The sequence below is a fragment of the Tamandua tetradactyla genome, chromosome 7 (genome assembly GCF_023851605.1).
Source record: "Tamandua tetradactyla isolate mTamTet1 chromosome 7, mTamTet1.pri, whole genome shotgun sequence".
Lineage (NCBI taxonomy): Eukaryota > Metazoa > Chordata > Mammalia > Pilosa > Myrmecophagidae > Tamandua > Tamandua tetradactyla.
Genome location: NC_135333.1, coordinates 155,587,052 through 155,609,550, shown reverse-complemented (window position 1 = coordinate 155,609,550; position 22,499 = coordinate 155,587,052). Strand labels below are relative to the sequence as shown.

The following is a 22,499-nucleotide window of genomic DNA, read 5'->3' as shown; positions in this document are numbered from 1 at the left end:
GTAATAGTTGACGGCTGCCTATGCTTTGTAAACTCTAGCTTATGGGAAAGAGGCATTAAAATTACATAAGTATTATCATACCAATTGAGTATTCTCAATTATGGTATCACTGGTTCAACACAATGTATGACATACTAAACAAAAACCTAATGGGCCCCAATATTAGTAACTGAGTTGTGTATGTTCTATCTTATCCCAACTGACTTTCTTTCCAGATATATAATACACAAATACCTTAACTCTTTGCAGAGATTAAGAGACCTGTAAAATGTGTGGCTGCACATCATTGGATTGAATCATTTCCTGAGTCATGTTTCTTCTCTTACTGTGGAAACCATAAAAGAAAAGGTCCTTATTTTTGGCTTTCCTGCTCAACCTAAAATTATATTTAAGCAAGAATCAAAGCCTTAATCTAATTTATATTACTACATTTATTAGTTTTTTAGTGAATAATTTACGTGGGGGAGAAACAAATAAATTTTGATTAACCACTAACTCCTTGCTTACCTCATGACCTTGTGACTCTCAACGGAAACTCTTTCAGTTTTTCATTTGTTTTTTTTCAAGATTTATTTAAATAGCCATTCCTTCCAAAATAATTTACGGAGTACCTTCCAGGTATCAGGCCTTATTATAGGTACTAGTGCTACAAAAAATAATGAAAAGTCCTGCTCTCATAGCTTTACTTTCTTTTTGGGGTTCAGGTGATAAACAGATAAATGAGTACCCTGTATAATTTGCTAGTTCATGACAATGTAATGAGGAATATAACATAAAGAGATAGTTAGTACTTGTTTTACAGTGGAGTTGTAATTTTAATTCGAGTGGTAAGAGAGAATTGCATACCAAGAAAGTGACTTTGGTTGGGTTTCCAGAAAGCTGCCTCCAAAACAAGGAATTAGTTGCAAGTAAGTTATTTGTATGGTGATCCAAGGAATCATGGCAAAGAATAGGAAAGTTTTGCTGATAATGAAAGTTATTCAATGTGAAGTACATAAATAAGCAGAACACGGCTATGTAAGTGGGGAAATCATTATTGCCGAAGGGAAATGAGTAGAGCTCGGAAAACTGAGCTATAGTGATGTTTCACAGAAACCTGAATGTGGAAGGGGGAACTGTTATTAAATATGCGGAGAAAGAGCATTCTTGGAGAACAGGACATGCAAAGCCCCTAAAAAGGACATAAATGTGGTCTGCTTCCACACATATGTTCCCTCTGCGAAGGCAAACTTTGCCTGAATGGTTTCATTCCCTCTATTCATGTAACTTTTCTGTTTCTATTTCTACCAAGACGTCTATATCTATACCTGTATATCTGTATTATCTGTATCTATCTGTATTGACATCTATATCGACATCCATATTACTTTTCAATTGTTTTTGGTCTATGTATTGCATGGCTCATCTAATCACTTTGGAAAGTTCAGTCACCAATATAAATGTCTAGAACAGTTCCCAGTATGCATGAGAAGATAAATAAATTAGTATTAAATACATGGAGTGAAAAAAAAGAATTAATCAATTAAATGATTAAAGTTAGGTTTGATGCAGCTTTATCTGGAGTCTTAAAGTAGAATAGTTATTTCCCCGAAAGCTGTCCATTTGGTAATGCTAAATAACATCAAACGCAATATGAGACAGAGCTTTTACCTAACAGCAAGACAGCTCATTCTTCATATCTCATCGCTATTGTGCATTCTTTTTCTTTTTCAAGCAGACTGTAAGTTCTTGAGGACAAAATCTATGCTTTGTTCAAGTGGCTATTAATCACAGTTGTTAGCACGGTATCTCTCAAATAATAGCAGATGGCTTTAAGATGCAGAGTAGTGCAGTTGGAAATATAACACCAGAAGCAAAGTTTCTGAATTATTCCAAATATGGGGTTAAGAATGGTCATAGTGACATTTTAAGATTTGTAGAAGGAAATTCAGCTTGCAAAAGGAAGGCAATATTTTAGATAAGGGTAACTGAATAGGGGTTGGAAATTTAAATGGAAAATTTAAATAAGCAAAATAACTCAGAGAGTTCAAGAATAAATAATACTGACACACAGCTGTAAATAAAAGATTTATTTTAATAAAAATGCTGGGGGAAAACCCAAGGTCTAAGAAGCAAGTGATGGGAGGGAAGAAAAAATTGTGTGGTAATTTTCTAAAGCGTTCATTGGTAAATGATACACATGAGCGTGAATGGATACCATGAGATGGAACTGAAAACAAAGAAACAAGTCACTTTAAAAAGTGAAAGGTGAAAGACTTAATAAAGAAGAAAATATGGCAGATATAAAGGAAAAGAAAAGCTAACTTAGGGAATCTGTAAAGTATGCAGACAAGCACTGGGCAAATAATGATTCAATAAATGTTAGCTGCTATAATAATGAGAAGAAGTGGAAAGAAGGAAGAGGGTGGAGAGAGAAGGAGGAGGAGGGTTGAAAAGGGGGAAAATACAGAGGAGAAAAAAGGTTAGGAAAAAGAAATATCATATTAATTGTGATGTGAGTATTGACCTTCAAATTCAATATTTATTTATCATTCTTTTTTGTATGCCACTTTTTAATATTTCCTTTTTGTCAAAGCTGTTATGACCTATTATGTGTTTATTAAGCATTTTCAAAACTAATATGAAAACAGCTTACTTATTATGGAGGAGTTTATTATAGTCCATTAAAAAATCATTATCACAGTCATTTTATATAAGTGTGGCTCTGTGCATTCCCAATTTCATTAAGCTGAGAGATCTCTGCAGATAAGAAAAATGGAAGACAGTGTGCATTTGATAAAGAATTCACACTGAAAGTGAAGTGCTACATGGGGCATGGAAGATGATGGCATGATATAAAAGGCCTTGTGTGTCACATAACTCCAGAAGGCACGATTTACCCTTGTGAAGAGAAGTTCTTAGAGTTGGGCATTGCTGTGACCCAACTGAAATTCAATCTTTATAATTTTTCTTGGCCTCACTCTTTTAATTTTTCTTCTTCTCATTAGATTTTTCTTGAGGTATATGTTACACACAATAAAATGCATCCTCTTTAAGTGCACACATTTGATCAGTTTTGATCATGTTATGCACCTGTGTGACGTATCATGATATGGAACAGTTTCTTCACCTTAAACAGTGCCTGTTTTGTCCCTCTACAGTGAACATCCAAACCCACTTTGATCCTCAGAAAATCACTGATCTGCTTTCTAATAGAGACTAGCCCTTTGGAAAAAATGTCTATTAAATAGATAAATAAATAATCTCCCTGGTAACAGACAAAACGATGTTAACTGACATCTTAGAGTTGGTTAATCATAGAAATGCAGTGAAATCCTGAAAATGCTTAGCTAATTTACTTAATAAAATGTGTTGCTTCATAAATACATCATAGCCAAAAATTAAATAATGGTGTGTCCTTCTGTGGGAGATTTTCTATTTTATTTTCTGGCTCTTATGTTTCGGATGTCTTCTCCCCTATCTCTCTTGTGTTTACATATGCTCTCCTCACTCTTTAAAGAGAACCAATTTTTGCCCCCTGAGGACATCTGAGGAAGACTATAAACCAAGTCCACTCACAGCAATAAAACTTACAATGAGATTCAGACTCCAGACAAATTATGGGCTTTTACTGAAACCAGTCCTTTAAACATGTTCCTTTTTTTTATATACCTGGTGCTTATTCAATATGACTTTATTTAGTGGTAAAAAAAATTACCTCTAAACTTTTATAAGTTTATAGTTACAGTTCTTGTTACTTTTAGAAGAAGCCATGGTTTTACAGTCATTCTTGTTTGCTCAGCCCATATGTGAATAGAATACTGCTCGTTTAAAAAAACGGCACCCTTTCCTTTTGGGATGCTGCTCTGCTATCTGACCACTATTCTGCATCTGTTCTCTTTGGTATTATTCAGCTTATTGAATCATTTTTATATCATTATATTCTGAGCTTATGTTTTATATGAAACACTGTGATATATGCCCAAATGAGCCATTCTTACTGGTGCATATGTTAATGAAACATATTTAGATTGGGATATATATATTCATGGGTAATGCTAATATATACAACATGTAAAGGTCTCAGCATTTCCCATTCATTATACCCTCTTTCAATCAACCTGTAAATTGATTTTAACCATCCCCTTCACATAGATGTAGAAAAGAAGGATAGTAACATTGGACAATTTGCCCAAGTTTACATATATTCAGACTTGTATCTGTATGAATGTGATATGCGGACTCTTTCCACCATGGCTAACCACATCCGTGTACTCTGGAGGAATGAGTGATAAGATGTAGCTCCGAGTCGTGATAGCCATTTTTAACTAATTGTATGAACAGTAGAAAATACATAAAACAATATGTGGAACTCAATGTGAGGAGACGTGCAATAAGATAGCATAAATGATAAGATGATGTCTTATGTTTCTCTTTTTTTCATTAAGACGTTGATTTTGCAGATCTGCAAATAAATAAATAAATAAAGCAAATCTTGCTTTCTCTAAGCCAGAATCTCAAGAACATTCATAAACAGATGTGAAATGAAGAAAAATTACCTGTACAATCTGTGCAATAATGGCATATTTTTTAAAGAAAGTGAATGCTTTTCTAATACCTTGACAATATTATCTGGAACAGCTTTCCTAGAAACAATGATTATTCAAATGGCTTAGAGAGAGAGGCTACATCTGAGCAACAAAGGTGTATCTCAGGGGTGACTCTTAGGCATAATCATAAGTAGGCTTAGCTTCTCCTTTGCAGGAAAAAGTTTCATAAGGGCAGGCCCCATCAAACTGGCAGCCCCTAATGCTTCCGAGAATATAGGGCCTTCTCCAGAGGAGGTAGTTTAATATTTCCAATGTTTTTGTCTGTATTTAAAAAGACCTTTGCAATACTTTTTCATCAAGAATAATATTTAAAAAATAATTTGAGGTTGGGCCACAGTGGCTCAGCAGACAGAGTTCTCACCTGCCATGCTGGAGACATGGGTTCGAAACCTGGTGCCTGTCTAAACCAACATTGTTGAACTCTGGAAATAGTCAAAGGTTTGCAACAATCAGGTTAATTAATGCTGAAGCAGGAAAGAAGCAACTTAAAAGTGCGATGAGGACTTTGTGGCATTTTTACTAGACCATGTCCTACCATCTCCCTCAGTTTTGTCATATTCTTGAGGACACCAGCTCACATTCCCATTAAGGGATTTTGAACCCTGGTTCTGGGGGGAACAGAGGAGATTCCTATTCTTTCTTTCAAAGGATTGTGTGTTTGTGTCTGTTTTAACATGTCTCAGAGCTACCTGAAGGAATGATGGCTCTATATTCAATCATCAGGAGGCTATTGATAACTCATGGTTAAATCGGCAATAGAGATATGCAAAATATCACCATTGGCTACTCCTAGTCAAATGCTAATAAAAGTCATGTCTGATTGATGGTATATTGGATAGTTTAGCAGATTTTGTTGTCAAATGCAGTAGAAAAAGTTATTAAAGAAAAAGATGAGATAAAGACATAAGTATTTCTTTCTGGGCTTTGAAAACTCATTTCTTGTAGCCAAAGACTTGAGATTTCTGAAAAAAAAAACACAGTCTCATTATATGCATGGCTGAATTACAGCACAAATTGAATTTCCAGACTTATAGGGTGTGTGCTATTAAAGTGAGGACATTATTTGTGAAGGAACGGAATTCTGCAAATTGTAATGGGGATATAAGAGGTGATGATGATAACACTGGGGATATTGAAACCCTAACTTCTGCTGAGTCTGCTTTGAGGATTCAGGGAAATAAGAAACCTTAAATATTGTTGGTGATAAAGTAAAATGGTATAGCCACTGTGGAAAACAATTTGACAGTTTCTCCAAAAATTAGACAGGGAATTACTATATGGCCCAGCAAATCCCCTCCTAGGTATATACCACAATAATTGAAAACAAGTACTCAAAAAAATTAATATATTCATTTGTTCATAGCAGCACTATTCAAATAGTCAAAAGCTGGAAACAATACAAATGTTCATCAACGTTTGAATGGGCAAACAAGATATGCATAGAATGAAAAATTATTAAGTCATAAAAGAATGAACTACTGGTACATGCCACAATATGGGTGAACTTCAAAAACATTATGCTAAGCGAAAGAAGCCAGGCACAAAATGGCATACATTCCATTTTGGCATATGGCATATTCCATTTATATGATATATCCCAAATTTGAAAATCCACAGAAACAGGAAGAAGACTGGTGGTTTCCAGGGACTGCAGAGTGGGGGCAATTGAGAATGGCTGTTAATGTGTTTGGGGTTTACTTTTAAATTGATACAAATGTTTTCAAGCTTGATTAAAGTTGTCATTGGAGAAATTTTGAGTATACTAAAGGCCATTCAATTTTAAACGTTAAAATAGTTAATTTTTCAATATATGAATTTTACCTGAAAAAATAACATTTTTTCAAAAAACCACAAGTTAATTCCAAGAATTCTGTTAATTTAATTGAAAATATTAAGAGATCAATGGAAAAAAAGATTGTATGATAATTTTAGCAGAAATATATTTAATTAAATTCAAAATATTTTTGATAAAAAAATGAATAACTCATCAAATAATTCTACACATTTTTTCAATGTAAAGTGAATTTAGAAACAAATGTCAAAAAGTAGTAGATCATTTAAAATCCATTCAACAAATATTTACAGAGCGCTGTAGTACTGTAAGCACATACTACATAAGGGAGACAGATAATGCACAGGCAGAAAAAATATGGATACAATAATATCAAATTGTGATAAGCATCATGATGAGACAGATATGGTCAAGAGTGACTTAAGATAAGAGTCTAGTCACAAAATCACAATATCATCTCTAAGGAGTGGTTTGGACTGGAGACATAGTAGCAAGAAATGTAGGCTATAGAATGTAAAGCAAATATATTAAAATATGTATATATGTGTGGTAGTTAGATTCAGTTGTCAACTTGGCCAGGTGAAAGCACCTAGTTCTGTTGCTGTGGACATGAGCCAATGGTAGGTGAATCTCATCTGTTGCTAATTACATCTGCAGTCGGCTAGGAGGCGTGTCTGCTGCAATGAGTGACTTTAACTTAATTGGCTTGTGCTTAAATGAGAGAACGCAATGTAGCACAGTCTAGCAGCTTGGCATTCCTCATCTCAGCACTTGCAGCTCAGCCCGGGCCCTTGGAGATGGAGAAAGAAATTACCCCGGGGAAAGTTGTTGGAACCCAGGGGCCTGGAGAGAAGACCAGCAGAGACCATCCTGTGCCTTCCACGTAAGAAAAGAGCCTCAGTGGAAACTTAGCTGCCTTTCCTCTGAAGAACCAACAAAATAAATCCCCTTTTATTAAAAGCCAATCCGTCTCTGGTGTGTTGCATTCCGGCAGCTAGCAAACTAGAACAATATGTATATTTGGCTTTTTGCCTTAGAATTGGTAAATTTTACTAAAATATAGAAGAGATGAGAAAGGTCAGGTTTGCAAGGGATGTGGTAGAACCAATCCTTCTGTTTTGGCCATGTTGGGTTTTAAAATGCCTGTTAGAGTGGCAAGAAGAGAAATTAGAAAGCAGATGGAGAATCACATTTGGAGCAGAATAGAGATATCAGGCTGGTAGTCAACAGGACCTAAATGATAGTTAAAGGTATGTATCTGGGTGAGATTACCTAAAGGGAAAATTTAGAGAAAGGGGTCCAGGATCATTTAAGGAGTACTCCAAACACATTATTCAGCAGAGCAGAAGTCAGCAAATGAGCCTGTGATTGAATAGTCGGCATGGCATTAAAGAATCAGCATCAGAAGAGAGTGGTGTCACTAAAGCCAGTGAAGAGAACATTTCAAGATGGGATTCGTCAAATATTGGTCAAAAATTGCTGGTAAATCAGGTAAAATAAGTTCTGTTTTAATGGCTTGATGGGTTTAGACACTCCATAAAAGTGGGATGAGGAGATATTAGAAGGTGATATCCTATTGTAGCCAAGTTTCTCCAGAGAAACAGAAATGATGAGACATGTCTATATCTGTATCTTTATCTATCTCTATCTCTATTTCTATTGCTACATCTATCTCTATATTTATCATCTATCTATCTATATCTCTATTTCTGTACACACACATACTTTCACATATCTACATATTAAGTGATTTGTTAGTGTAATTTGCTCACACTACTGTGGAGATTGGTAAGTCCAAATTCCGTGGGGCAGTCTATCACTCAGTGGTGGCTTTGAATACCTCAAGAGAAGCTGCAAGTTGAGAACACCAATGAAGGCCACCATGAATTTCCCAGGACGAGCTGACTGGCTGATGCAGAGATAGACATTCTTCTTTCTGGCTGCTGAAATCTTCAGTTCTCCTTTTAAGGCCTCCAACTGATTGGATGAAGATACCATCACTGCTGAAGACAACTTCCTTTTTTGATTGTAGAAGTAATTAACCATAGATGCATTCAACTGACAAATGATTTAAATCCATGAAATACCCTCACAGTAACAAGGGCCAATGATTGTTTGACTAAGTAAGTGGACACAATAACCTAGCCAATTTGATGCATGAAATTAGCCATCATAGATAGTGACAAGAGGAAGAGGTGCGGCCTTGAGAGGGCTTTATTTTTAAATATAGGGAAATATTAACGCAGGATTTTACATCGAAGAGAATGACTCATTGCAGAGGGAGTAGCTGATGTGAAAAGAGAGGAATTAATGTACAAATCTCCTTGCCAAAATGAAAGTGGTCATACGTAAGGATCAAAACATTGGTTGATGGTTGGAGTGGGTTGGAAGATTTGGACGCTCTTGAGCAGTGTTATCTGAGTACTGTTATCTGAGCACTGTTAGCAATGACATTCATTGTAATCAAGCAGATTCTTATACAGTACTGAATGCTCATTTCATATTCATGGTCAGTATTTAAAATGGTAACATTCAAAAGGATTATGAATGTTTCTCCAGGGACAGTCAAGGTCCATGTGTAAGACTGCCTCAGTAGTTCAGTTTAACTACTGCTAGAGATGCATTAAATCTATATTCCCATTGGTGGAGAATTACATTTGAGAAGCCGAAGTAATGACAAAAGTTATGGTGTAGAGTTAATTAAAAACAAGCATAGGGTATGTTTAGAATGATTACATTTTTTAGAGTACCTACAAAGATAAAATGACTGGAACAAGTCAAGTAAGAAGCCATTTCTCTAAGGTGGCATGCTAGGACTACTGTTTTTTTGTCTCAATCGTTTTATTGTTATTGTATTCATTCTTTGCAGAATATTAATAATCTTTTGAAGAAATGTTTATATTTAGCTGTACAAATCATGTAATAGTTGAACCATTCAAAAAATTATTATATGATCAACACATCAATAAGCTTTTTAATACAGCCACCCTATTCCCCCCTCCCCCACGAACACATATAGATAGATAGGAATCCAAATGACATGACAAAAAAATAACTAGTAGTAAAATAGTCTATACTTTATCTTAAAATATTAAGAATAAAAAATTTCAAAACTCACTTTTAAATGATTAGTTCAATATTATCAGAAAAACTGTTCTGTGCTAAAACTAATAAAACATGCTCATTTATACTGAGAGTACAATAGTTCTGATACTTAACGGTATATCTTTTAAAATATAAATCAGTACATACCATGGGTCATTGCCACTAATATTATCCAAAACAATCTCCATATTTCTAGGCTGGGTTTTTTATTTCAATCTCTACATTTAAAACTGTATAAAGAAAGGCATGAAGTTTAACTTAGTCACTATTGTATCCTTAGAATTCAACAAAGGTCCTGGCACCTAGTGCATACTCAATAAATGTAGTCTACATTTAAATAGTTTTAATAAGAGTTTATCTTTTTGAAGGCCATTTGCCAAATATTTCTACAGCCATTAGGCCTACAAAGTAACTTCTCTGTTCATCAATGTATTGCAGTCAGAAATACAATGTAAAATTACCCTACATGTTTATTCTTCATTTCAAGTCATCCAGCTAAATAAAACATACTTTTTTTAAAAAAAATCTTGGATGCATTATTTGAAAAAAGGTTTTTGGACTTAGTTGAAAATCAGAATATCTGCCAGTTAAGAATTTTGTTCTTTCTAAACCTTAGCTTGTGCAAAATGGAGAATAATGCCCTATTCACTCTTCTGTGAAAGAATTAAACAAGAAAATATATGTAGAAATTTTATAAAGGCAAGTGCTCTATGATTATAAGAGAGGGAATGGTTGACTGATACGAAGCTTAAAAAATATATGTAGGCACAGGGCTGTAGGGCTCCTTCTCTTATACTCTTTCTCTCTAAGTAACATAATGAGAAGGTTAAAGTCATCTATTTTCTAAGAAATCTAGTATGTATCTATCGTCTACAACAGAATGAATTATAATCAAAATCTTTAAGCAGCACTGAAACTTATTAGGAAGAAATGTTCAGCTTGAAAAGATTTGGATTGTTTTTAATTTAGTTAAAAAATATCACATGCAAAAAAAGGTTCAGCACTAGATGGAATTTTGCAATTGTAGAATATCTAAAACTCCTACTTGCTTTTTAGAATATATGTTATTTATTATTCAATGTCATTTTTAGATCTATGCAATTATCATTTGTATAGATATAAAATTGTTTGGTTATACTTGTTGTGTTTGTATAATTGATGAAAAATAAAATGCCAGACTCGTAAAAATGCAGGAAAGCCCTCTATGCCCTTAATTCATATTTTTCAAATGGCGATATGACAAAGTTGTTATCCAGCTTCTATAGAGATGAGAAACAAGACGAAGATCACATCCTCAGTGCAGTTGTAAGATCAATTTACTGCTTAGATTAATATAAGGAATGATACAGATTGAGACTATTTTTCACAGATGCTTATTTTTTGATCTAGTGTTCACATTCTCTTGGTAACAGGAATATGCCACTCAGAGTTATAAGCAGTTAATGCCCCCATAAAAATGGAATGTTTAGAAATCAGAAGAAAGTCCAGGCTGTGTTGACCCTTTCATTATGCCCATAAAAATCAAAGGAAATGATTGTGTCTGGACTTCTTTGAAGGTTTGGGCTAAAGAACAGTGGAATATTTATTGAGACTTAGAAATCCAGCACAGTTGATCTTGGCTCTGGGGTATATTGCAGGCATTATTGATGTGGCTTCTGTGCAGAGTAGAAATGCGGAATGTTCACTTGACTTGTATCAAATAGTGAACAGAAATACTTAATAACATTGATATTTCATTGTCTTTTAATCTTCAGACCAGCCTACACACTGTCAAATTAAAAAATAAACACAAAAATTGTATTTTGTTTAGTTGTGAACTGCAGTTTCAGAACTCAAAGGTCTTGACATGGTAGTAGAAATGACACTCAAAAATTCATGGTCTCTATAAAGATTAATCCCAGAAGCTTCTTGATAGAGAAAACCGAACAGCAAGTGTTGAAAGTAGAACTATAATTGGTGAGTTTGGAAAGCCTACTGAGATAACAATGACTAGAGTCGATGTGCAAGTACTCTCGTGATGAATGTTTACAATACTTTTTGAGAGCCAATTATACCACTTTTTGTGCAGGGACGGGAGATCAGCCAGATCAGTTATATGCATAAAGCTGCTTTGGATCTGTTCCTTTCAGACAAGAGCTACAGAAAACATTCTACCAAGGTTGAAGCTTTATCCCACTCTGGTAAGACAAGCTTTCTATTTCTTTGTTGTGATGAGAGTTTGATATGAAATCATTTTAAACCATAATGTGGTAGGGAGAGGAGAAGCTGTTCTATTGTACAAGACATAAACTGTTTTCTTTCCTTTGGATGACTTTTTTTTATAATGCTTTTTGCCTGCACCTTACAGTGTGCTAAAAATAAAACACTAAGTCATAATACACGTGTTAAATTTATATTGGAGGTAAGGGAGTTTTAAACTACTCTCCTGTTGAATGAAACAAGATGTTATTTTATGTTTTCTACTGTAGATCTTCTGGTCAAGACAAAGGGGAAAAGCTCATTATTCTGACACGGTGGCTGAGAGTGAATCCATGTGTATAAGATTTTCCTTAGACCAACCAGTTGTATTATTAGTGTGAGCAGCTCCCCACAATAAAACTTTAGGACCAATAGAATTTGGCCTTTGGATTTAGTTGCAGGCATTTCAGAGCACTCTAACACCCTGTGTTGGTTTGAAACTGTTTATGTTCCCCAGAAATCCCATGTTCTTCTGATCCAATCTTGTGGGTGCAGACCTATTGTGGGTGGGACCTCTTAATCAGGTTGTTTCCATGTAGATGTGACCCACCCAATTCAAGGTGGGTCTTAATCCTTATTGGACCCCTCTATGAAGAGAGTATAAGACAGAAAACATAGAGAGAGCAGATACCTGGAGACAGAAAGAAGCTAAGGAAAGACCCACAGGAGACAAGAGAGCCATTTTGAAACCAACCTAGGAGAGAAGAGCCAGCAGACATTACCGTATGCCTTCCCATTGACAGAGAAACCCCAGATGTGATTGGTATTTTCTTGAGTGAAGGTATCCTTTTTTTTTTTGGCATGGTCAGGCACCGTGAATCAAACTCTGGTCTCCAGCATGGCAGGTGAGAATTCTGCTACTGAGCCACCATCGCAGTATCCAAAGGTATCCTTTTTGATGCCTAAATTTGGACATTTTCATGGCTTTGGAATTGTAGCTCTTCACTTAATAAATCCCCTTTGTAAAAGCCAATTCATTTCCTGTATATTACATTCTGGAAGCTTTAACAAAGTGAAACATCTCTCCTTTTTAAAATTGGAAAAGTTTAATGAATTTATCTGTAGCTAGTCATCTGTAACATTCTTGATAAATAATACACTGTACATATTTATACAAAGTGAAAGATTTTGTGCTTCACATAAATTTCTTTAACCTGGAATGTTCTTCAACATTTGCACCCAATTCTCAACCTGTTTTAAGCTGTGCCTGTATTGCTACCTGTCTAAAATGACAAGAAACACTATAGAATAGGTATATGCAGACAGGTATGTGAGTGATTAATCTTAGATAATGACAGGTTTACACATGATAGCTATAGAATCCATATTGAAGTTTGTTGTTTTACATTCCATTTATACAATTCTTCATTAGATTGCTTAGCATTAGCTAATAAATAATACTTATGTGAATATCAACAGTTTTTAATCAATGAGCTGCATTTAAAATCGTTTATAAAGTGAACCTGTTTGATACAGTATTTCTCCTTTTCAGCTGCTAAATTACTTTGTAATTCAATTGATATATACTTGTTTATGAATTTAAACCTTTCTAGGGTTTACCCCAGAGTAACATTCCCAGGGTCACGATACAAGCAGCTCTCAATGTCAGTCTGACTAATGAGAAGCTATTAAATATTCACATTTGTTTAATCATTTCAATAACTGCTTATTGAACAACTACCTTACAAAATGCTTTGAGAGGAAATAAATCACTTATAAAATAAATGGAACCTATAATATCTATACAAATTTAATGAACATTCAACAAAAGTGTTTCAAAAATAATTTATATTGAGGTGTCAAGCGAGGAAAGTATTAGTGGAAAGTGAGGAAATGTTACAAGTATGGACAACTAATACAAGAGAAAAATTATGCCAGGAAGAGAAGGGAAAATTAGTATAAAATTGTAGGGATTGGGAGTAACAGAAGATTATAGACATCGAATATGTTAAATGATGATGGAAGGAACCATTATACTAATTAATCTGGAAAATCCCATTTAAATTAATTGAACTAATCCAAGTTTTTAAATAGAGTGAGAAGCTGAAGAAAAAGCATATAATGCAAGATTTTAAAAAATCTGGGCAGAGGAAAGGTTCGCAGGCAGGAATGACAAGGATTTGTATCACAGTACTCTTTGTACTTACTATAGTGCATTTAATATATATATTGATTCTGAACTTCTGATTAGCAAAAGAGCAGTGTAAAATTTGAAAACAGAATGTAGAACCTCAGAATTTGCTCATACTTTTCCTCCAGAATGGAATTCGACTGTGGTTAAATATGATTCCAATTAATATATATTTTTTTGCATTTCAGAAACCAACAATTATTTGAATGAAAACAGGTTTTTTGATTGTTTAGCTATATTTATAAATCAATTCACATATTTTTATTTAATTTTCTCTTCTAAAACTGTGTGGGGAATGTGTAGTATCTTGAAGGAGAGCGTTGTGATTCTACAAGGTTTATTACCACGACTATTCTGCTTTGGGATGGTTCTGACATGTAATTATTGTGGTGTGTGAAAAACATAAATATTAGTAACAATACTTTAAGCCCCCCAGCCCCCAACTGACATACACCGTGTATATTAAGCAAGTTTATGTCATTTACTTAGGAATTTTTTTAAAAGAAGGGATTTGTTTTTACACTTCAATTCAGATGCCTTTTAGAGATAAAACACTGTGTTTTATGAGAACAGTGAATAAACTTATTCCTATGAGTAATTCATAGAAACCGTTTTCATTCATTCTTTTTAATTCTTCAGGTACGGTTATTGGTTACGTCCACAAGGTCCTAAGACTGCCAGCTTTTGTTTTAATTCTGTCACAACCTCTTCTAGTTTGTGAACTAGGGCAAATAATTTAAACGGTCTTTGTCCTAGTTTTGTCATCAATAAAATGAATATAACAACATTACCATATCTATAAATTGATTAGGAATAAATAAGAAAATGCATATATAGAATTTAAAAGAATATCTAGCACATATTACCATGTACAGGTTAGTCATTGCTATTTCAAGATATTTTGATATTTCAGATGAAAATAGTCTTTACTCCACATGATAATACCCATCCTACAACCATCCTCTCTTTTACTTCTAATATCATTGTTAGATTATCCTTGCAGATCAGCTCTTCCTTTTCACTTAATTTTAATAATCATCATTTTCACTATCAATCTGTCCCTACACTTTGATATATTATATTTCCCGTCTCACATACCTCACACCAGGGCATATAATCAGTGTTAAGTCCCACAGTTTCTTGTTCTCAAAGTCTCTCACATCTGACTTATCTTTTCCATTTCTAGTAACTCACCCCTATTCTGCATCTTTATCAGCTCATATCTGTATTGCTGAAAAGCACCAATCTCTTCTCTTTGTCTTTTAGTGTTTTCTCCTACCTAGTTGTCCAACTTAATGATGTGCGTTCCCTTCCAAATAAGGTGTCTGGTCCTCCATTTTTGCAATGAATTAAGTATAATCAGTACCTGAAACTCCTATTTATTAAGTATAATCAGTACTTGTGGTTTCTATGATAGTATTTATAATTGATAACTACAAGGAAAGACATGGTGGAAGTTTTCAGTTTTGTTCCACACATCTTATCCTTTACCTGGAGCCAGCAGGCTAGTTAGAATATACCATTTCTTCTTCTGGTTATAACAAGTGTCAGAGAACACATCCAATAACATCTCAAAATTTCTTGAGCCCTTCTCATTTTCACTAGCATTGTATTGGCTAAAACAAGGCTTAAGACCAAGCCTGACTCAAGGGTCATGGAATTAATTTCTGCTTTTGGATATTGAGGGTGAGGGAGTCACTGATTATTTTCCAACAGTAATATAGTTAACCCCTAGTATCTAAAGAAATGCTCAAAAATTCTATTATTATAAAAAAAATTAATGAGAATGAGGGTATAACAATTTAAAAACCTTATGGGAAAATTTGACAGAACCAATATTATCCTGTTGGCTAGAATGAGATTCCCTGTTTTTACACTGTAGTATTGCTCAGTCATATATGCAGTGAAAAAATTATACATTAGCACTTTACATATGTTACAGATATTTTTCTAGAGTTTGCATTATTTTTAATTTAATATGTATTTTAAAGTGTAGAAAATTAAAAATTTCCCCACTAATAGTAAAATCAGTGTATTTTCTTTATGTCTCTGTTATTCTAGGCCTGGTTATTAAGGCTTTTGTAACTCCAGTCAGTTTTGGGGTGTTTGTATCATTCAGTAATTTTTCTTTTAATGCTTTTAATTATTTTGAATTTATTTTATAGAATTTTTTAAGTGAAGAGCAATCCAATCATAAAGATTTAAAGCTTATACATATCTTCTTCCATGGAATATTATTTACTTTCCAGTTGTTAAGCAAAAAATACACTTGAGAGACTTCCTAGAAAAAAGCAGAATATCTTTAAAAAACTGTAAGATGGTCTATATGTGCAAATAGTTTGGTGGTTTCTTTTATGTAACTTTAATATGAGCTTAACTTGGGGCTTGTTCTAACTAAATATAGTAGTTGGTCTGATTTGGAATTGAGTTTATATTTTCATAAGCATTTATGTTTTCAGATTGTTTGATTTCTCCTTTGTATTTTCCTTCAGTTATTTTATTACATATTTTTATAATGTATGCTTACTCTAGTATAAGCATACATTATATAAGAGTCCTGGTTTATACCATTATAAATTCTAGAGGGTGGAGGAAATAAATTATTCATAAATATTGACTTTTATCTCTATTTCACTAATTTTTAAAACAAAGTAAATGTGTGTGGACACTTACATACTCATACACATTCCATGGGATAATATAAAATGCAGAATATTCAGAATATTATTTTTTTCGGTTGCCTAAAATCCAGATGTATAATATGCACACATTTTGCTTAAAGAAAGATAGTGCTATTTATATCAGTGATGCTAGATTTAGAATTTAAAAGCTTTTAGAACTAAAACCTTTCAGAAACAAGGGGAACTTTTATACTTAGTAAAGTGTACTTGACTTGGGGAAATTTTATATTAGAGAATGAAAAATGCAAACTGTGAGCTAAAGGGAATGTGAAATAGAACAGAATTGATGTCATGCTCTTTATCCAAAATGGGGCAGTAATACCCTAAAGTCTATAAAGGCAAAATAATATGGCACCAAGAACGTATATGGAATATCATTTCTACTATGTATGCAGTCTGCATATAGCAGAGGGAATCCAACATTAGGAAAGAGGCATGACTATCTTGTATATCTTTTCCTCTAAACAATCTCAAATGGTGCTAACATAAATTAATTCTGTATTTTTAATTGGTTGATTAGGATGAGCAAAACTTAGATGGATTTGACCCATGTTTCAGTTTCATAGACTGCTCAAATGCCATGACATGATTCAGCTTATTCTGAATTTATTTGCTCATGGTTAGAGAACAGGAAAATATCCAAATCAATGCATTATCAAGAAAAAGTGCTCTTCCCAAAGACCAGCTGCCAGCAATCCTTGGCTTATCTGCCCTATGGCAAGGCACGTGGCAGTATTTGCTGGTCTCTCCCTTCTCTTTGGTTTGAATTGATTTCAATGTATTGCTCCTATGGCTTTCTGTATGTCTAAATTTCATTTTCTTATGAAATACTACAATAATAGTAATAAGACCCATCCTAAATTAAGTGGGCAACACTTTAACTGAAGTAGCCTGATCAAAAAGACCTACTTATAATATCCCATTATAAGTAGGTTTAAGAACATGGTTTTCTGGGGTACATACAGCTTCAAACTACCACAACCCATAAAAATGAAGATTTGTATTCATAAAAGTTTAGTGGTGATATTAAAATTAAAAAAAACAAAATTTTAATTTTCACTAGTAACTTAGTGGTACCCAAATATAAATTTCAAGTTTCCATGGAACACATTTTGAAAAATCCTATAACACTGGTATTAAGACAAAGTGTTTTGATGGTTGATTGGACGAAGGTATAAGTAGCATTCAGTAAGAGCAGAGACCGGTGGCTAAGTTGCTATTCTCTTCCAGCACTCAAGAAAATAAAGGCAGATGGAAATTGGGCAGAGGAGAAGAGATTTCATGCTTTTGTCCAAGTCTTGTATGGAAAGAGGGGAAACCCTAATTTTTTACCAGAGTCTGTCTTTCACCCTTAGTGATTTTATAATTGATAAATGAACTTACACTGACAGAAATTTAAATTTATTCATTTACCAAATAGGAAGAATAATTCCTCTCTCAGAGGTTATGACAAAGACTGGATGCAAAGTCTTAGAGTACATAAAATTTTTTGATAAAATTCAAAATGCTAGTGGGATCTTGAATGGAATGATATGTAAAAAGCAGAGAAGTTATATTTGCTGACATGTGAAAGTTAATAGCAAGAGAGCTATGGCTTTTATTTCCAGTTGACAGTTAAATTTTAAATCCCTTTGAATACTAAGCACATCAGATTGTTTCTTCTTATATTAAATATAGCTTGAAAAACCATACATAATTGTCTGAATGACAGGTATAAAAATATATCAAGATACATTCTTAAGGATGCTATAATTATATTTTTAATTCACAAAAAATATTTTGAAGAAAATAAATATGAACAATTTCAGTAAGGTACAGTTATGCTTTCTATTCATAATTACATCTTGTCCAGATCACACAGAACTGAAACTTCTAACCTCATAAGTAAGGTTGTGAGTACATACTGCTATTATGTTTATTGCTTATGATATAATATTATTAATAGAGCATTTGGCTTGATCTTTTATTCTATTTTTTTCAAACTATATTTGCTGCTCTATAAAGAGTCAGAATTTGTTACTCTCAAACCTTGCTGCCAGGCTCTTCACTGTGACAAGCAGACAGGACTTTCCAGTACGCTTTTGTGAATGAGCCAGGGATAGAACAGAGACCAACCCTTCAGAGGCTCCATTTCTTATGCTCTTCAGCCTTATTCTCTCTTGGTTCATGGTTAAGAACAAGTACATTGGAAACATCCAGACTTCATTCAAATCGTAGCTCCATCACTTATCAATGGTAGGAACCTCTAACAAGGAACATAACTCGATACAACTCCATTTCCTCATCTCTGACCTAGGGAAAATATCTTTTTATAGGATTGAATGAGATAAGCTAGGCAAAGAATTCTTTGATGCATATATAATATGTGTATTTCCATTTTATGACCTCATTTAACATTATTTGAGACAGATTTTATGCCATGTTAGCTTTTAAATAGTCTATGTGAATGAAAAGGATCACCTTTTGTGACATTTTAGAAAACATATGGCATCTATTTCACTTCCACCAATTAAATAAAATTTCTATAACTAAACCACTAAGAATTTGACTGTTAAGGAAATGAGAACCTCCCTTCTGGAATTTTTGGGAGGGTGTGCCCTCATGTGTTTACTACATGTGTGTCAGAGGGAACTGGGAAAATTCAAAATCTTCCAATAATTTAATCAACACAGGACTCACCAGGCGATCAAGTATAGTATGTATGATATTGGAAACTCTTCATTTTGGAAGGGATGGAAAGTGAAAAGCAGAAAAATCTAAATCTTGACAGGTTAAATTATTTTTAGCTATTATGGTGGCATTATAATTATATCGAGCTTAGTACTTCTCACTCCCCAGTAACTTTATAGTGAAAGACAAAATAGCAAGTATGAAGTATAAGTGATATATGCTTATATATAAATCACTTTTCCATGTGGAAATGTGGAATGGGAGCACCAGAGCTGCACACTAAAAGGAGAAATCAGTCCATTCTTAACAAATGCAACCTTCCGTTTTACTTCAAGCATACAGACCAAAACTGTAGGAAAAGCATCCCAAACCCAGGACTGCCTTATTTACCTAATACTTCCTGTCCCTCCTGACCTTCACAATGATTGGGCAGTTAAATATGACAATTGTGTAAGTAGGTCAGAGATATATACTGATGTTTGCCTTCTCTTTAAATTTGATAGCTAAGGATGTCTCCATATAGCACTGAAGAGTGTATGTGCTTGGAATAACGGCTTTAGGATCATCAGACCTGGGTTCCAGGGCCATATCTGCCATATATACAACCTGTGGTTTGCCCAATATCTCTAAGCCTTTGCTTACTTATCTGTAAAAGGAAAACAATACTTGTAAATTATACATATAATTTATATCCTTTAGATATTAATATTAACTGACATGATAAATCTATGTAGTATAGCATCTGGTCTGAAGTCTTATACAGACTAATTATTGATAATATTATAAACTTATTGCTAGGGTCTATTTTCTTTCTCTGGTCTTAATATCTAGCAATAAAGCAGCATGCATATAAACCAATGGATGGAGAAATGGCAGCAAAAAATGAAAATGCACACTAATGCTCTATGGGCATTACAGACATAGAAAATACACAGGAAATTTATACTTGTAATGGATCACAAATTCAGAAGAGACACATCCCTGGACAGATGTCATAATATATTGTGTATCATGGTACATGCCAAATAGGTGGAAGCTTCTCATATTGAGAAAATAGTTTAAAATAAAAGGTCTTCATCAAATATATAAATATGTTATTGTATTCACATAACTTTTTCCAATTGCGGAAAGAGGAAGTTTTAAAAAGTTTACTGCTATTTCATGAGATAGAATATACCATGTTTTACTATGGAATAATATACACATAGCATATTGATATAAGCATAGATTGTTATTATTATTGCTATCATTAATTTTGTTATTTTAGAGAAAGAACTCTAAATTCTACAGAGACAATAAGTCATTTTGAAGGTCCCTCTCTAATCAGAAGGAATCTTTAGTTATACAGATGTAAGTTCAATACCCAGCAACCTTGGAAAAGCTCAAGGTATTAGCGATACTATATGCATGCTGTAGTTTAGTTTTCCCACTGAGAAAGGGATTGTCATCATGTAATTTTCTTTGCTGGTTGGTGCAAGACACTGAGAGAAGAAGGCATTGGGAAATGACTCAAAGCTTTCCAAAATTTGCCATTGTTCAGGAGCTAAATGAATAAATACATGTATAATATGTATGACAATTTAAAAAATATCCATGCAGTGCATTTGTTATTCTTCTAAAATTATGATGAAAATGTGCATGGCATAAGGTTCAGAGAAGGAATGGGAACCACTACCATACTGCCTGAACTTGAATTCAGGTTCCACTAATTGATGGTTATGTGGCTTTGAACAAGTTACTTTATCTCTCTGCACCTCAGACTTATCATCTGTTTAATGGATATAATAATAGTACCTGAGGGCGCAAGTGTAGTCCAGTGGCAGAATTCTCGCCTACCATGCAGGAGACCCAGGTTGGATTCCCAGTCCATGTACTACCCAACAAACAATCAAAGAAGCAAAAACCAACCAAACAAAAATTCAACAAATGGTGCTGCACTAACAGGACACTCACATGGAAAAATAATGAAATGTGACCCTGACATACACCGTACAAAAATAAATAAATAAATAATAGGATCTACTTGATTAGGTTGTTAAAACAGTTGGATATCTTAATAAATTAATATCACATACTTAGAAGAGTGGTCAGCATAAGAAATTAAGCTCTGTGTTTGTGGTGATGCTGATGAGTTCAGGACCAGCTGTCTGTACTCAGGAATCTATGCATCTCAGCACCTCCGGGACTGTTAGTGATCACCTGGAGCATTCAGCTATTGCTCAGATCTGACTGTCAGATTCATTTTGTAAATCAATCAAAGGAACAGTAACTGCCTTGAAAGCTAATCCTTGAAAGCAAGAGACAAAAAGATTTCTGTTGCCCCAAATTCCCTTTACATATCAAAATAAATTTATTGAATTTTTCTCAAAGCTAAAACAGAACAGTCTACAACAAAGCAGAGGTTCTCAGCAGCCAGAGAAAATGTAGTCCATTTCCAGTTATTGCAGGTGAATAAGTGAGCAGAATCTAAAGAGAAAGGTGAATCTTCTTTACCATTAAAAGTTCTTGCTATTAGTAGTAGTCCCCTTTACGATGAAAAAAAAATGCAGCTTAAGGATACTAATGTGGCGGAAATGGTTCTGAAATCCACATCTCTCTGGCTCTGAACTCAGTACTCCTAACACCTACTTTAATGAAGTAGTTTAGGCTGTGAAGAGAAACCTCACTTTAATTTGTATTTCCTATATCTCACATAAGTACCCAGGTCAGTTTTTCATGATTTTCTAATGTGTGCCAATAGGTTTGTTTTCCATTGAACCCCGGTGGAGGTATATCTACAATGAGCTTAGACGTCCTTATTTTCCCCTTGCTCTATATCTTGGAAGCTCCTGTTCTAAATATCCAACGTGTATGGTGTGTGGCTCCAGGTGGACTTATTTACACCAGCCATCCTTACTTTGACATTGTCGTTATTGCAGGAGGAGCTAGTTAATGCCAAGAATCATACTAACCATTTGCAGAATATTTACAGATGGGTATTTTAACAATTCAAGAGTTACAATTCCTTGATCTTCACTTTCAATCCTTTCTACTATGAGGCATTTACAGCATTGAAAAATTTGTATTTGCATTGCAAGCAAATTCAATTACAGGGGTGCAAGGGTAGTTCAGTGGTAGAATTCTCACCAGCCAGGTAGGAGACCCAGGTTCGATTCCCGGTCCATGCACTTCCCAAAAAACAAACAAACAATCAAAACAAACAAACAAAAATAAAATAAAATCAACAAATGGTGCTGCAATAACGGAATACTCACATGGAAAAAAATGAAATGTGATCCCGCCATACAGCACAC

The 22,499-nt window shown here is 34.1% G+C and overlaps 1 long non-coding RNA gene across 1 annotated transcript in view; it reads left to right on the top strand.

The window, feature by feature from the left end:
• Positions 1–22,499, top strand: part of LOC143690264 (uncharacterized) — a 77,062-nt gene that overhangs the window by 31,929 nt on the left and 22,634 nt on the right. Inside the window, exon 3 of the long non-coding RNA XR_013179092.1 lies at positions 11,555–11,666. This is a non-coding gene — a long non-coding RNA (uncharacterized LOC143690264). The remainder of the gene's footprint in view (positions 1–11,554; positions 11,667–22,499) is intronic.